Here is a 20000-nt window from a genome sequence, read left to right as displayed (position 1 = left end):
AAACACAGCGAGGGAGGGACACGCACACACACAGCGAGGGAGGGACACGCACACACACAGCGAGGGAGGGACACGCACACACACAGCGAGGGGGGGACACACAGCGAGGGAGCGATACGCTCATATAGAGCGAGGGAGGGACACACTCGCAATCATTGAGGGGGGCACGCACACAGCGAGGGAGGGACACGCACACACAGCGAGGGAGGGACACGCACGCACACAGCGAGGGAGGGACACCCACGCACACAGCGAGGGAGGGACACGCACGCACACAGCGAGGGAGGGACACGCACGCACACAGCGAGGGAGGGACACGCACGCACACAGCGATGGAGGGACATGCACGCACACACACACACACACTCACGAGGGAGGGGCACGCACACACACACACGAGGGAGAGCCACGCACACACACACACACACGAGGGAGGGACACGAACACAGTGAGGGACACACACAGCGAGGGAGGGACACGCACACACACAGCGAGGGAGGAACATGCACGCACACAGCGAGGGAGGAACACGCACACACACAGCGAGGGAGGGACACACACACACACACACAGAGCGAGGGAGGGAATCACACACACACACACACAGCGATGCAGGGACACACACACACACACACAGGGAGGCAGGGACACACACACACACACACACACACACAGCGAGGGAGGGACACACACACACACACACAGCGAGGGAGGGAAACACACACACACACATACAGCGAGGCAGGGACACACACACACAGCGAGGCAGGGACACACACACACACACACACACACACACAGTGAGGGAGGGACACACACACACACACACAGCGAGGGAGGGAAACACACACACACACATACAGCGAGGCAGGGACACACACACACAGCGAGGCAGGGACACACACACACACACACACACACACACACACAGTGAGGGAGGGACACACACACACACAGAGCGAGGGAGGGACACACACACACAGACACACAGAGCGAGGGAGGGACACACACACACACACACAGTGAGGGAGGGACACACACACACACACACAGTGAGGGAGGGACACACACACAGCAAGGGACGGACATGCACGCACACAGCGAGGGAGGGACACGCACGCACACACACACACACACACACACACACACAGCGAGGGAGGGACACACACACACACAGCAAGGGAGGGACACACACACGCAGCGAGGGAGGGACACACACACACACACACACACACAGCAAGGGACGGACATGCACGCGCACAGCGAGGGAGGGACACGCACGCACACACACACATTCACGAGGGAGAGGCTCGCACGCACACACACACACACACACACACAGCGAGGGAGGGACACGCACACACACAGCGAGGGAGGGACACGCACACACACAGCGAGGCAGGGACACACACACACAGCGAGGGAGGGACACACACACACACAGCGAGGGAGGGACACACACACACACAGCGAGGGAGGGACACACACACACACAGCGAGGGAGGGACACAAACACAGTGAGGGACACACACACACACAGCGAGGGAGGGACACGCACACACACAGCGAGGGAGGGACACACACACACACAGCGAGGGAGGGACACACACACACACACACACAGCGAGGGAGGGACACACACACACACAGCGAGGGAGGGACACACACACACACACACACAGCGAGGGAGGGACACGCACGCACACACACACACACACACAGCGAGGGAGGGACACGCACACAGCGAGGGAGGGACACACACACACACACAGCGAGGCAGGGACACACACACACACAGCGAGGGAGGGACACACACACACACAGCGAGGGAGGGACACACACACACACACACACACACACACAGCGAGGGAGGGACACACACACACACACAGCGAGGGAGGGACACACACACACACAGCGAGGGAGGGACACACACACACACAGCAAGGGAGGGACACACACACACACAGCAAGGGAGGGACACACACACACACACGCACGCAGCGAGGGAGGGACACACACACACACAGTGAGGGGTCACGCACACAGCAAGGGACGGACATGCATGCGCACAGCGAGGGAGGGACACGCACGCACACACACACATTCACGAGGGAGAGGCTCGCACGCACACACGAGGGAGGGACATGCACGCGCACACACACACACGAGGGAGGGACACGCACACTCACACACAAACACGAGGGAGGGACACGAACACAGTGAGGGACACACACAGCGAGGGAGGGACACGCACGCACACACATACACGAGGGAGGGACACGCACACACACACACACACACACACACACACACACACACACGAGGGAGGGACACGCACGCGCACACACACACACACACACACACACACACACACGAGGGAGGGACACGAACACAGTGAGGGACACACACAGCGAGGGAGGGACACGCACGCACACAGCGAGGGAGGGACACGCACACACACAGCGAGGAAGGGACACGCACACACACACATACACGAGGGAGGGACACGCACACACACAGTGAGGGAGGGACACACACACACACAAACACACACAAACACACACAGCGAGGGAGGGACACGCACACACACACACAGCGAGGGAGGGACACGCACACACACACAGCGAGGGAGGGACACACACACACACACAGCGTGGGAGGGACACACACACACAACAAAAGAGGAATATGCACACACACCAAGGGAGGGACACACACACACACACAGCGAAGGAGACACACACACACACACAGCGAGGGAGGGACACACACAGCGAGGGAGGGACACGCACGCACACACACACTCACGAGGGAGGGGCACGCACGAACACACACACACACACACACACACACACACAAGGGAGGGGCACGCGCGCACACACACACACACGAGGGAGGGAAACGCACACACACACGAGGGAGGGACACGCATGCGCACACACACGAGGGAGGGACACGCACGTACACAGCGAGGGAGGGACACGCACACACACAGCGGGGAAGGGACACGCACACACACACATACACGAGGGAGGGACACGCACAAACACAGCGAGGGAGGGACACGCACACACACAGCGAGGGAGGGACACGCACACACACAGCGAGGGAGGGACACGCATACACACAGCGAGGGAGGGACACACACACACACACGCAGCGAGGGAGGGACACACACACACAGCGAGGGAGGGACACACACACACACACACACACACACACACAGTGAGGGGTCACGCACACAGCAAGGGACGGACATGCACGCACACAGCGAGGGAGGGACACGCACGCACACACATACACATTCACCAGAGAGAGGCTCGCACGCACACACACTCACACACGAGGGAGGGACACGCACACACACACGAGGGAGGGACATGCACGCGCGCGCACACACACACACGAGGGAGGGACACGCACACTCACACACACACACACACACACACGAGGGAGGGACACGAACACAGTGAGGGACACACACAGCGAGGGAGGGACAGGCACGCACACAGCGAGGGAGGGACAGGCACGCACACAGCGAGGGAGGGACACACACACACACAGCGAGGAAGGGACACACACACACACACATACACGAGGGAGGGACACGCACACACACCGCGAGGGAGGGACACACACACACACACACACACACACAGTGAGGGGTCACGCACACAGCAAGGGACGGACATGCACGCACACAGCGAGGGAGGGACACGCACGCACACACACACATTCACGAGAGAGAGGCTCACACGCACACACACACACACACACACGAGGGAGGGACACGCACACACACACGAGGGAGGGACATGCACGCGCGCACACACACACGAGGGAGGGACACGCACACTCACACACACACACACACGAGGGAGGGACACGAACACAGTGAGGGATATACACAGCGAGGGAGGGACGCGCACGCACACAGCGAGGGAGGGACACACACACACACACAGCGAGGAAGGGACACGCACACACACAGCGAGGGGGACACACACAGCGAGGGAGGGACACGCACACACACAGCGAGGGAGGGACACGCACGCACACAGCGAGGGAGGGACACACACACACACAGCGAGGAAGGGACACGCACACACACAGCGAGGGGGACACACACAGCGAGGGAGGGACACACTCGCAATCATTGAGGGGGGCACGCACACAGCGAGGGAGGGACACGCACACACAGCGAGGGAGGGACACGCACACACACAGCGAGGAAGGGACACGCACACACACACATACACGAGGGAGGGACACGCACAAACACAGCGAGGGAGGGACACGCACACACACAGCGAGGGAGGGACACGCACACACACAGCGAGGGAGGGACACGCACACACACAGCGAGGGGGGGACACACAGCGAGGGAGCGATACGCTCATATAGAGCGAGGGAGGGACACACTCGCAATCATTGAGGGGGGCACGCACACAGCGAGGGAGGGACACGCACACACAGCGAGGGAGGGACACGCACGCACACAGCGAGGGAGGGACACCCACGCACACAGCGAGGGAGGGACACGCACGCACACAGCGAGGGAGGGACACGCACGCACACAGCGAGGGAGGGACACGCACGCACACAGCGATGGAGGGACATGCACGCACACACACACACACACTCACGAGGGAGGGGCACGCACACACACACACGAGGGAGAGCCACGCACACACACACACACACGAGGGAGGGACACGAACACAGTGAGGGACACACACAGCGAGGGAGGGACACGCACACACACAGCGAGGGAGGAACATGCACGCACACAGCGAGGGAGGAACACGCACACACACAGCGAGGGAGGGACACACACACACACACACAGAGCGAGGGAGGGAATCACACACACACACACACAGCGATGCAGGGACACACACACACACACACAGGGAGGCAGGGACACACACACACACACACACACACACAGCGAGGGAGGGACACACACACACACACACAGCGAGGGAGGGAAACACACACACACACATACAGCGAGGCAGGGACACACACACACAGCGAGGCAGGGACACACACACACACACACACACACACACAGTGAGGGAGGGACACACACACACAGAGCGAGGGAGGGACACACACACACAGACACACAGAGCGAGGGAGGGACACACACACACACACACAGTGAGGGAGGGACACACACACACACACACAGCGAGGGAGGGAAACACACACACACACATACAGCGAGGCAGGGACACACACACACAGCGAGGCAGGGACACACACACACACACACACACACACACACAGTGAGGGAGGGACACACACACACACAGAGCGAGGGAGGGACACACACACACAGACACACAGAGCGAGGGAGGGACACACACACACACACACAGTGAGGGAGGGACACACACACACACACACACAGTGAGGGAGGGACACACACACAGCAAGGGACGGACATGCACGCACACAGCGAGGGAGGGACACGCACGCACACACACACACACACACACACACACAGCGAGGGAGGGACACACACACACACAGCAAGGGAGGGACACACACACGCAGCGAGGGAGGGACACACACACACACACACACACACACAGCAAGGGACGGACATGCACGCGCACAGCGAGGGAGGGACACGCACGCACACACACATTCACGAGGGAGAGGCTCGCACGCACACACACACACACACACACACAGCGAGGGAGGGACACGCACACACACAGCGAGGGAGGGACACGCACACACACAGCGAGGCAGGGACACACACACACAGCGAGGGAGGGACACACACACACACAGCGAGGGAGGGACACACACACACACAGCGAGGGAGGGACACACACACACACAGCGAGGGAGGGACACAAACACAGTGAGGGACACACACACACACAGCGAGGGAGGGACACGCACACACACAGCGAGGGAGGAACACGCACACAGTGAGGGATGCACACTCAGCGAGGGAGGGACACACACACACACACACAGTGAGGGAGGGAAACACACACACACACACACACACAGAGGGAGGGACACACACACACACACACACACACACACACTGCGAGGGAGGGAAACACACACATACACACAGCGAGGGAGGGACACACACACACACACACACACACACACACACACAGCGAGGCAGGGACACACACAACAAAACAGGAATATGCACGCACACCAAGGGAGGGACACGCACACACACACACACACACAGTGAGGGAGGGACACACACACACAGCGAGGGAGGGACACACACACACAGCGAAGCAGGGACACACACACACGCACACACACACACACACACACAGCGAAGCAGGGACACACACACACACACACACACACACACACACACACACACAGTGAGGGAGGGACACACACACAGCGAGGGAGGGACACGCACGCATACACACACACACACACAGAGCGAGGGAGGGACACACACACACACAGCGAGGGAGGGACACACACACACACAGCGAGGCAGGGACACACACACACAGCGAGGGAGGGACACACACACACACAGCGAGGGAGGGACACACACACACACAGCGAGGGAGGGACACACACACACACACAGCGAGGGAGGGACACACACGCACAGACACACACACACACACACACAGCGAGGGAGGGACACATACACAGACACAGCGAGGGAGGGACACACACACACAGCGCGAGGCAGGGACACACACACACAGCAAGGGAGGGACACACACACACAGCAAGGGAGGGACACACACACACACAGCGAGGGAGGGACACGAACACAGTGAGGGACACACACAGCGAGGGAGGGACACGCACACACACAGTGAGGGAGGGACACACACACACACAAACACACACAAACACACACAGCGAGGGAGGGACACGCACACACACACACAGCGAGGGAGGGACACGCACACACACACAGCGAGGGAGGGACACACACACACACACAGCGTGGGAGGGACACACACACACAACAAAAGAGGAATATGCACACACACCAAGGGAGGGACACACACACACACAGCGAGGGAGACACACACACACACACAGCGAGGGAGGGACACGCACGCACACACACACTCACGAGGGAGGGGCACGCACGAACACACACACACACACACACACACACACGAGGGAGGGAGGGGCACGCGCGCACACACACACACACGAGGGAGGGAAACGCACACACACACGAGGGAGGGACACGCACGCGCACACACACAAGGGAGGGACACGCACGTACACAGCGAGGGAGGGACACGCACACACACAGCGGGGAAGGGACACGCACACACACACATACACGAGGGAGGGACACGCACAAACACAGCGAGGGAGGGACACGCACACACACAGCGAGGGAGGGACACGCACACACACAGCGAGGGAGGGACACGCATACACACAGCGAGGGAGGGACACACACACACACACACGCAGCGAGGGAGGGACACACACACACACACACACACACACAGTGAGGGGTCACACACACAGCAAGGGACGGACATGCACGCACACAGCGAGGGAGGGACACGCACGCACACACATACACATTCACCAGAGAGAGGCTCGCACGCACACACACTCACACACGAGGGAGGGACACGCACACACACACGAGGGAGGGACATGCACGCGCGCGCACACACACACACGAGGGAGGGACACGCACACTCACACACACACACACACGAGGGAGGGACATGAACACAGTGAGGGACACACACAGCGAGGGAGGGACAGGCACGCACACAGCGAGGGAGGGACACACACACACACAGCGAGGAAGGGACACACACACACACACACATACACGAGGGAGGGACACGCACACACACAGCGAGGGAGGGACACACACACACACACACACACACACACACAGTGAGGGGTCACGCACACAGCAAGGGACGGACATGCACGCACACAGCGAGGGAGGGACACGCACGCACACACACACATAAACGAGAGAGAGGCTCACACGCACACACACACACACGAGGGAGGGACACGCACACACACACGAGGGAGGGACATGCACGCGCGCACACACACACGAGGGAGGGACACGCACACTCACACACACACACACACGAGGGAGGGACACGAACACAGTGAGGGATATACACAGCGAGGGAGGGACGCGCACGCACACAGCGAGGGAGGGACACACACACACACAGCGAGGAAGGGACACGCACACACACAGCGAGGGGGACACACACAGCGAGGGAGGGACACGCACACACACAGCGAGGGAGGGACACGCACGCACACAGCGAGGGAGGGACACACACACACACAGCGAGGAAGGGACACGCACACACACAGCGAGGGGGACACACACAGCGAGGGAGGGACACACTCGCAATCATTGAGGGGGGCACGCACACAGCGAGGGAGGAACACGCACACACAGCGAGGGAGGGACACGCACACACACAGCGAGGAAGGGACACGCACACACACACATACACGAGGGAGGGACACGCACAAACACAGCGAGGGAGGGACACGCACACACACAGCGAGGGAGGGACACGCACACACACAGCGAGGGAGGGACACGCACACACACAGCGAGGGGGGGACACACAGCGAGGGAGCGATACGCTCATATAGAGCGAGGGAGGGACACACTCGCAATCATTGAGGGGGGCACGCACACAGCGAGGGAGGGACACGCACACACACACGAGGGAGGGACATGCACGCGCGCACACACACACGAGGGAGGGACACGCACACTCACACACACACACACACACGAGGGAGGGACACGAACACAGTGAGGGATATACACAGCGAGGGAGGGACGCGCACGCACACAGCGAGGGAGGGACACGCACACACACACAGCGAGGAAGAGACACGCACACACACACATACACGAGGGAGGGACACGCACACACACAGCGAGGGAGGGACACGCACACACACAGTGAGGGAGGGACACGCACACACACAGCGAGGGGGACACACACAGCGAGGGAGGGACACGCACACACACAGCGAGGGAGGGACACGCACGCACACAGCGAGGGAGGGACACACACACACACAGCGAGGAAGGGACACGCACACACACAGCGAGGGGGACACACACAGCGAGGGAGGGACACACTCGCAATCATTGAGGGGGGCACGCACACAGCGAGGGAGGGACACGCACACACAGCGAGGGAGGGACACGCACACACACAGCGAGGAAGGGACACGCACACACACACATACACGAGGGAGGGACACGCACAAACACAGCGAGGGAGGGACACGCACACACACAGCGAGGGAGGGACACGCACACACACAGCGAGGGAGGGACACGCACACACACAGCGAGGGGGGGACACACAGCGAGGGAGCGATACGCTCATATAGAGCGAGGGAGGGACACACTCGCAATCATTGAGGGGGGCACGCACACAGCGAGGGAGGGACACGCACACACAGCGAGGGAGGGACACGCACGCACACAGCGAGGGAGGGACACCCACGCACACAGCGAGGGAGGGACACGCACGCACACAGCGAGGGAGGGACACGCACGCACACAGCGAGGGAGGGACACGCACGCACACAGCGATGGAGGGACATGCACGCACACACACACACTCACAAGGGAGGGGCACGCACACACACACACGAGGGAGAGCCACGCACACACACACACACACGAGGGAGGGACACGAACACAGTGAGGGACACACACAGCGAGGGAGGGACACGCACACACACAGCGAGGGAGGAACATGCACGCACACAGCGAGGGAGGAACACGCACACACACAGCGAGGGAGGGACACACACACACACACACACAGCGAGGGAGGGAATCACACACACACACACAGCGATGCAGGGACACACACACACACACACACACACACAGGGAGGCAGGGACACACACACACACACACACAGCGAGGGAGGGACACACACACACACACACAGCGAGGGAGGGAAACACACACACACACATACAGCGAGGCAGGGACACACACACACAGCGAGGCAGGGACACACACACACACACACACACACACACACACACAGTGAGGGAGGGACACACACACACACAGAGCGAGGGAGGGACACACACACACAGACACACAGAGCGAGGGAGGGACACACACACACACACACAGTGAGGGAGGGACACACACACACACACACAGTGAGGGAGGGACACACACACAGCAAGGGACGGACATGCACGCACACAGCGAGGGAGGGACACGCACGCACACACACACACACACACACACACACACACACACACACACAGCGAGGGAGGGACACACACACACACAGCAAGGGAGGGACACACACACACACACACACACACACGCAGCGAGGGAGGGACACACACACACACACACACACACAGCAAGGGACGGACATGCACGCGCACAGCGAGGGAGGGACACGCACGCACACACACACATTCACGAGGGAGAGGCTCGCACGCACACACACACACACACACACACACACAGCGAGGGAGGGACACGCACACACACAGCGAGGGAGGGACACGCACACACACAGCGAGGCAGGGACACACACACACAGCGAGGGAGGGACACACACACACACAGCGAGGGAGGAACACGCACACAGTGAGGGATGCACACTCAGCGAGGGAGGGACACACACACACACACACACACACACACACACACACACAGAGGGAGGGACACACACACACACACACACACACACACACTGCGAGGGAGGGAAACACACACATACACACAGCGAGGGAGGGACACACACACACACACACACACACACACACACACAGCGAGGCAGGGACACACACAACAAAACAGGAATATGCACGCACACCAAGGGAGGGACACGCACACACACACACACACACAGTGAGGGAGGGACACACACACACAGCGAGGGAGGGACACACACACACAGCGAAGCAGGGACACACACACACGCACACACACACACACACACACACAGCGAAGCAGGGACACACACACACACACACACACACACACACACACACACACACACACACACACACAGTGAGGGAGGGACACACACACAGCGAGGGAGGGACACGCACGCATACACACACACACACACACAGCGAGGGAGGGACACACACACACACAGCGAGGGAGGGACACACACACACACAGCGAGGCAGGGACACACACACACAGCGAGGGAGGGACACGAACACAGTGAGGGACACACACAGCGAGGGAGGGACACGCACACACACAGCGAGGGAGGGACACACACACACACAGCGAGGGAGGGACACACACACACACAGCGAGGGAGGGACACGAACACAGTGAGGGAGGGACACACACACACAGCGAGGGAGGGACACGCACACACAGCGAGGGAGGGACACACACACACACAGCGAGGGAGGGACACGAACACAGTGAGGGACACACACACACACAGTGAGGGAGGGACACACACACACAGCGAGGGAGGGACACGCACGCAGGCACACACACACACACACACACACAGCGAGGGAGGGACACACACACACACAGCGAGGCAGGGACACACACACACACACAGCGAGGGAGGGACACGCACGCACACACACACACACAGCGAGGGAGGGACACACACACACACAGCGAGGGAGGGACACACACACACACAGCGAGGCAGGGACACACACACACAGCGAGGGAGGGACACACACACACAGAGCGAGGGAGGGACACGAACACAGTGAGGGACACACACAGCGAGGGAGGGACACGCACACACACAGCGAGGGAGGGACACGCACACACACAGCGAGGCAGGGACACACACACACAGCGAGGGAGGGACACACACACACACAGCGAGGGAGGGACACACACACACAGCGAGGGAGGGACACACACACACACAGCGAGGGAGGGACACACACACACACAGCGAGGGAGGGACACAAACACAGTGAGGGACACACACACACACAGCGAGGGAGGGACACGCACACACACAGCGAGGGAGGAACACGCACGCACACAGCGAGGGAGGAACACGCACACAGTGAGGGATGCACACTCAGCGAGGGAGGGACACACACACACACACACACACACACACACACACACAGAGGGAGGGACACACACACACACACACACACACTGCGAGGGAGGGAAATACACACAGCGAGGGAGGGACACACACACACACACACACACACACACACACACACACACAGCGAGGCAGGGACACACACAACAAAACAGGAATATGCACGCAAACCAAGGGAGGGACACGCACACACACACACACACACAATGAGGGAGGGACACACACACACAGCGAGGGAGGGACACACACACACACACAGAGCGAAGCAGGGACACACACACACACACACACACACAGCGAAGCAGGGACACACACACACACACACAGTGAGGGAGGGACACACACACAGCGAGGGAGGGACACGCACGCACACACACACACACACACACAGCGAGGGAGGGACACACACACACACAGCGAGGGAGGGACACACACACACACACAGCGAGGGAGGGACACGCACGCACACACACACACACACACAGCGAGGGAGGGACACACACACAGCGAGGGAGGGACACACACACACACAGCGAGGCAGGGACACACACACACACAGCGAGGGAGGGACACACACACACACACACACACAGCGAGGGAGGGACACACACACACACACACAGCGAGGGAGGGACACACACACACACAGCAAGGGAGGGACACACACACACACAGCAAGGGAGGGACACACACACACACACACGCAGCGAGGGACGGACACACACACACACACGCAGCGAGGGACGGACACACACACACACAGCGAGGGAGGGACACGCACGCACACACACACATTAACGAGAGAGAGGCTCGCACGCACACACACACACACGAGGGAGGGACACGCACACACACACGAGGGAGGGACATGCACGCGCGCACACACACACACGAGGGAGGGACACGCACACTCACACACACACACACGAGGGAGGGACACGAACACAGTGAGGGACACACACAGAGAGGGAGGGACACGCACGCACACAGCGAGGGAGGGACACACACACACACAGCGAGGAAGGGACACACACACACACACATACACGAGGGAGGGACACGCACACACACAGCGAGGGAGGGACACGCACACACACAGTGAGGGAGGGACACGCACACACACAGCGAGGGAGGGATACGCACACACACAGCGAGGGGGACACACACAGCGAGGGAGGGACACGCACACACACAGCGAGGGAGGGACACGCACGCACACAGCGAGGGAGGGACACACACACACACAGCGAGGAAGGGACACGCACACACACAGTGAGGGGAACACACACAGCGAGGGAGGGACACACTCGCAATCATTGAGGGGGGCACGCACACAGCGAGGGAGGGACACGCACACACAGCGAGGGAGGGACACGCACACACACAGTGAGGAAGGGACACGCACACACACAGCGAGGAAGGGACACGCACACACACACATACACGAGGGAGGGACACGCACAAACACAGCGAGGGAGGGACACGCACACACACAGCGAGGGAGGGACACGCACACACACAGCGAGGGAGGGACACACACACACACAGCGAGGAAGGGACACGCACACACACACATAAACGAGGGAGGGACACGCACACACACAGCGAGGGAGGGACACGCACACACACAGCGAGGGAGGGACACACACAAACACACACGCCGCGAGGGAGGGACACACACACAGCGAGGGAGGGACACACACACACACACACACACACACACACACACACACACAGTGAGGGGTCACGCATACAGCAAGGGACGGACATGCACGCGCACAGCGAGGGAGAGACACGCACGCACACACACACATTCACGAGAGAGAGGCTCGCACGCACACACACACACACGAGGGAGGGACACGCACACACACACACACACACGAGGGAGGGACATGCACGCGTGCACACACACACACGAGGGAGGGACACGCACACACACACACACACGAGGGAGGGGCACGAACACAGTGAGGGACACACACAGCGAGGGAGGGACACGCACGCACACAGCGAGGGAGGGACACACACACACACAGCGAGGAAGGGACACGCACACACACACATACACGAGGGAGGGACACGCACACACACAGCGAGGGAGGGACACGCACACACACAGCGAGGGAGGGACACACACACACACAGCGAGGAAGGGACACGCACACACACAGCGAGGGAGGGACACGCGCACACACACAGCGAGGGAGGGACACACACACACAGCAAGGGAGGGACACACACACACACAGCAAGGGAGAGACACACAAACAAACACACACGCCGCGAGGTAGGGACACACACACAGCGAGGGAGGGACACACACACACACACAGCGAGGGAGGGACACGCACACACACAGCGAGGGAGGGACACGCACACACACAGCGAGGGAGGGACACACACAAACACAGCGAGGAAGGGACACACACACACAGCAAGGGAGGGACACACACACACACAGCGAGGGAGGGACACACTCGCAATCATTGAGGGGGGCACGCACACAGCGAGGTTGGGACACGCACACACAGCGAGGGAGGGACACGCGCACACACAGCGAGGGAGGGACACGCACACACACAGCGAGGGAGGGACACGCACACACACAGCGAGGGAGGGACACACACACACACAGCGAGGCAGGGACACACACACACAGCGAGGGAGGGACACACACACACACAGCGAGGGAGGGACACACACACACAGCGAGGGAGGGACACACACACACACAGCGAGGGAGGGACACACACACACACAGCGAGGGAGGGACACAAACACAGTGAGGGACACACACACACACAGCGAGGGAGGGACACGCACACACACAGCGAGGGAGGAACACGCACGCACACAGCGAGGGAGGAACACGCACACAGTGAGGGATGCACACTCAGCGAGGGAGGGACACACACACACACACAGTGAGGGAGGGAAACACACACACACACACACACACACACACACACACACAGCGAAGCAGGGACACACACACACACACACAGTGAGGGAGGGACACACACACAGCGAGGGAGGGACACGCACGCACACACACACACACACACACAGCGAGGGAGGGACACACACACACACAGCGAGGGAGGGACACACACACACACAGCGAGGGAGGGACACGCACGCACACACACACACACACACAGCGAGGGAGGGACACACACACAGCGAGGGAGGGACACACACACACACAGCGAGGCAGGGACACACACACACACAGCGAGGGAGGGACACACACACACACACACACACACACAGCGAGGGAGGGACACACACACACACACAGCGAGGGAGGGACACACACACACACAGCAAGGGAGGGACACACACACACACAGCAAGGGAGGGACACACACACACACACACGCAGCGAGGGACGGACACACACACACACAGCGAGGGAGGGACACGCACGCACACACACACATTCACGAGAGAGAGGCTCGCACGCACACACACACACACGAGGGAGGGACACGCACACACACACGAGGGAGGGACATGCACGCGCGCACACACACACACGAGGGAGGGACACGCACACTCACACACACACACACGAGGGAGGGACACGAACACAGTGAGGGACACACACAGAGAGGGAGGGACACGCACGCACACAGCGAGGGAGGGACACACACACACACAGCGAGGAAGGGACACACACACACACACATACACGAGGGAGGGACACGCACACACACAGCGAGGGAGGGACACGCACACACACAGCGAGGGAGGGACACGCACACACACAGCGAGGGAGGGATACGCACACACACAGCGAGGGGGACACACACAGCGAGGGAGGGACACGCACACACACAGCGAGGGAGGGACACGCACGCACACAGCGAGGGAGGGACACACACACACACAGCGAGGAAGGGACACGCACACACACAGTGAGGGGAACACACACAGCGAGGGAGGGACACACTCGCAATCATTGAGGGGGGCACGCACACAGCGAGGGAGGGACACGCACACACAGCGAGGGAGGGACACGCACACACACAGTGAGGAAGGGACACGCACACACACAGTGAGGAAGGGACACGCACACACACAGCGAGGAAGGGACACGCACACACACACATACACGAGGGAGGGACACGCACAAACACAGCGAGGGAGGGACACGCACACACACAGCGAGGGAGGGACACGCACACACACACAGCGAGGGAGGGACACGCGCACACACAGCGAGGGAGGGACACGCACACACAGCGAGGGAGGGACACACACACACACAGCGAGGAAGGGACACGCACACACACACATAAACGAGGGAGGGACACGCACACACACAGCGAGGGAGGGACACGCACACACACAGCGAGGGAGGGACACACACAAACACACACGCCGCGAGGGAGGGACACACACACAGCGAGGGAGGGACACACACACACACACACACACACACACACACACACACACACAGTGAGGGGTCACGCATACAGCAAGGGACGGACATGCACGCGCACAGCGAGGGAGAGACACGCACGCACACACACACATTCACGAGAGAGAGGCTCGCACGCACACACACACACACGAGGGAGGGACACGCACACACACACACACACACGAGGGAGGGACATGCACGCGTGCACACACACACACGAGGGAGGGACACGCACACACACACACACGCGCGGGAGGGACACGAACACAGTGAGGGACACACACAGCGAGGGAGGGACACGCACGCACACAGCGAGGGAGGGACACACACACACACAGCGAGGAAGGGACACGCACACACACACATACACGAGGGAGGGACACGCACACACACAGCGAGGGAGGGACACGCACACACACAGCGAGGGAGGGACACACACACACACAGCGAGGAAGGGACACGCACACACACAGCGAGGGAGGGACACGCACACACACAGCGAGGGAGGGACACACACACACACAGCGAGGGAGGGACACACACACACAGCAAGGGAGGGACACACACACACACAGCAAGGGAGAGACACACAAACAAACACACACGCCGCGAGGGAGGGACACACACACAGCGAGGGAGGGACACACACACACACACAGCGAGGGAGGGACACGCACACACACAGCGAGGGAGGGACACGCACACACACAGCGAGGGAGGGACACACACAAACACAGCGAGGAAGGGACACACACACACAGCAAGGGAGGGACACACACACACACAGCGAGGGAGGGACACACTCGCAATCATTGAGGGGGGCACGCACACAGCGAGGTAGGGACACGCACACACAGCGAGGGAGGGACACGCGCACACACAGCAAGGGAGGGACACGCACACACACAGCGAGGAAGGGACACGCACACACACAGCGAGGGAGGGACACGCACACACACAGCGAGGGAGGGACACGCACACACACAGCGAGGGAGGGACACACACACACACAGCGAGGCAGGGACACACACACACAGCGAGGGAGGGACACACACACACACAGCGAGGGAGGGACACACACACACAGCGAGGGAGGGACACACACACACACAGCGAGGGAGGGACACACACACACACAGCGAGGGAGGGACACACACACACACAGCGAGGGAGGGACACACACACACACAGCGAGGGAGGGACACGCACACACACAGCGAGGGAGGAACACGCACGCACACAGCGAGGGAGGAACACGCACACAGTGAGGGATGCACACTCAGCGAGGGAGGGACACACACACACACACAGTGAGGGAGGGAAACACACACACACACACACACACACACACACAGAGGGAGGGACACACACACACGCACACACACACACACACACACTGCGAGGGAGGGAAACACACACATACACACAGCGAGGGAGGGACACACACACACACACACACACACACACAGGGAGGCAGGGACACACACAACAAAACAGGAATATGCACGCACACCAAGGGAGGGACACGCACACACACACACACACACAATGAGGGAGGGACACACACACACAGCGAGGGAGGGACACACACACACACACACACAGCGAAGCAGGGACACACACACACACACACACACAGCGAAGCAGGGACACACACACACACACACACACACACACAGTGAGGGAGGGACACACACACAGCGAGGGAGGGGGACACACACACACACAGCGAGGGAGGGACACACACACACAGCGAGGGAGGGACACACACACACACACAGCGAGGGAGGGACACACACACACACAGCGAGGGAGGGACACAAACACAGTGAGGGACACACACACACACAGCGAGGGAGGGACACGCACACACACAGCGAGGGAGGAACACGCACGCACACAGCGAGGGAGGAACACGCACACAGTGAGGGATGCACACTCAGCGAGGGAGGGACACACACACACACACAGTGAGGGAGGGAAACACACACACACACACACACACACACACACAGAGGGAGGGACACACACACACGCACACACACACACACACACACTGCGAGGGAGGGAAACACACACACACAGCGAGGGAGGGACACACACACACACACACACACACACACACACACAGGGAGGCAGGGACACACACAACAAAACAGGAATATGCACGCACACCAAGGGAGGGACACGCACACACACACACACACACAATGAGGGAGGGACACACACACACAGCGAGGGAGGGACACACACACACACACACACAGCGAAGCAGGGACACACACACACACACACACACAGCGAAGCAGGGACACACACACACACACACACACAGCGAAGCAGGGACACGCACACTCACACACACACACACGAGGGAGGGACACGAACACAGTGAGGGACACACACAGAGAGGGAGGGACACGGACGCACACAGCGAGGGAGGGACACACACACACACAGCGAGGAAGGGACACACACACACACACACATACACGAGGGAGGGACACGCACACACACAGCGAGGGAGGGACACGCACACACACAGTGAGGGAGGGACACGCACACACACAGCGAGGGAGGGATACGCACACAGTGAGGGAGGGACACACACATACAGCGAGGGAGGGACAAACACACACAGCGAGGGAGGGACACACACACACACAGCGAGGGAGGGACACACACACACACAGCGAGGGAGGGACACGCACGCAGGCACACACACACACACACACACACACACACAGCGAGGGAGGGACACGCACACAGTGAGGGAGGGACACACACATACAGCGAGGGAGGGACAAACACACACAGCGAGGGAGGGACACACACACACACAGCGAGGGAGGGACACACACACACACAGCGAGGGAGGGACACGCACGCAGGCACACACACACACACACACACACACACACAGCGAGGGAGGGACACACACACACACAGCGAAGCAGGGACACACACACACAGCGAGGGAGGGACACACACACACACAGCGAGGGAGGGACACACACACACACACAGCGAGGGAGGGACACGCACGCACACACACACACACACACAGCGAGGGAGGGACACACACACACACAGCGAGGGAGGGACACACACACACACAGCGAGGCAGGGACACACACACACAGCGAGGGAGGGACACACACACACACAGCGAGGGAGGGACACGAACACAGTGAGGGACACACACAGCGAGGGAGGGACACGCACACACACAGCGAGGGAGGGACACGCACACACACAGCGAGGCAGGGACACACACACACAGCGAGGGAGGGACACACACACACACAGCGAGGGAGGGACACACACACACAGCGAGGGAGGGACACACACACACACAGCGAGGGAGGGACACACACACACACAGCGAGGGAGGGACACACACACACACAGCGAGGGAGGGACACACACACACACAGCGAGGGAGGGACACACACAC

Source organism: Chiloscyllium punctatum, chromosome 14 (genome assembly GCF_047496795.1).
Source record: "Chiloscyllium punctatum isolate Juve2018m chromosome 14, sChiPun1.3, whole genome shotgun sequence".
Classification (NCBI taxonomy): Eukaryota; Metazoa; Chordata; class Chondrichthyes; order Orectolobiformes; family Hemiscylliidae; genus Chiloscyllium; species Chiloscyllium punctatum.
Note: the sequence above shows the minus strand (reverse complement) of the source record.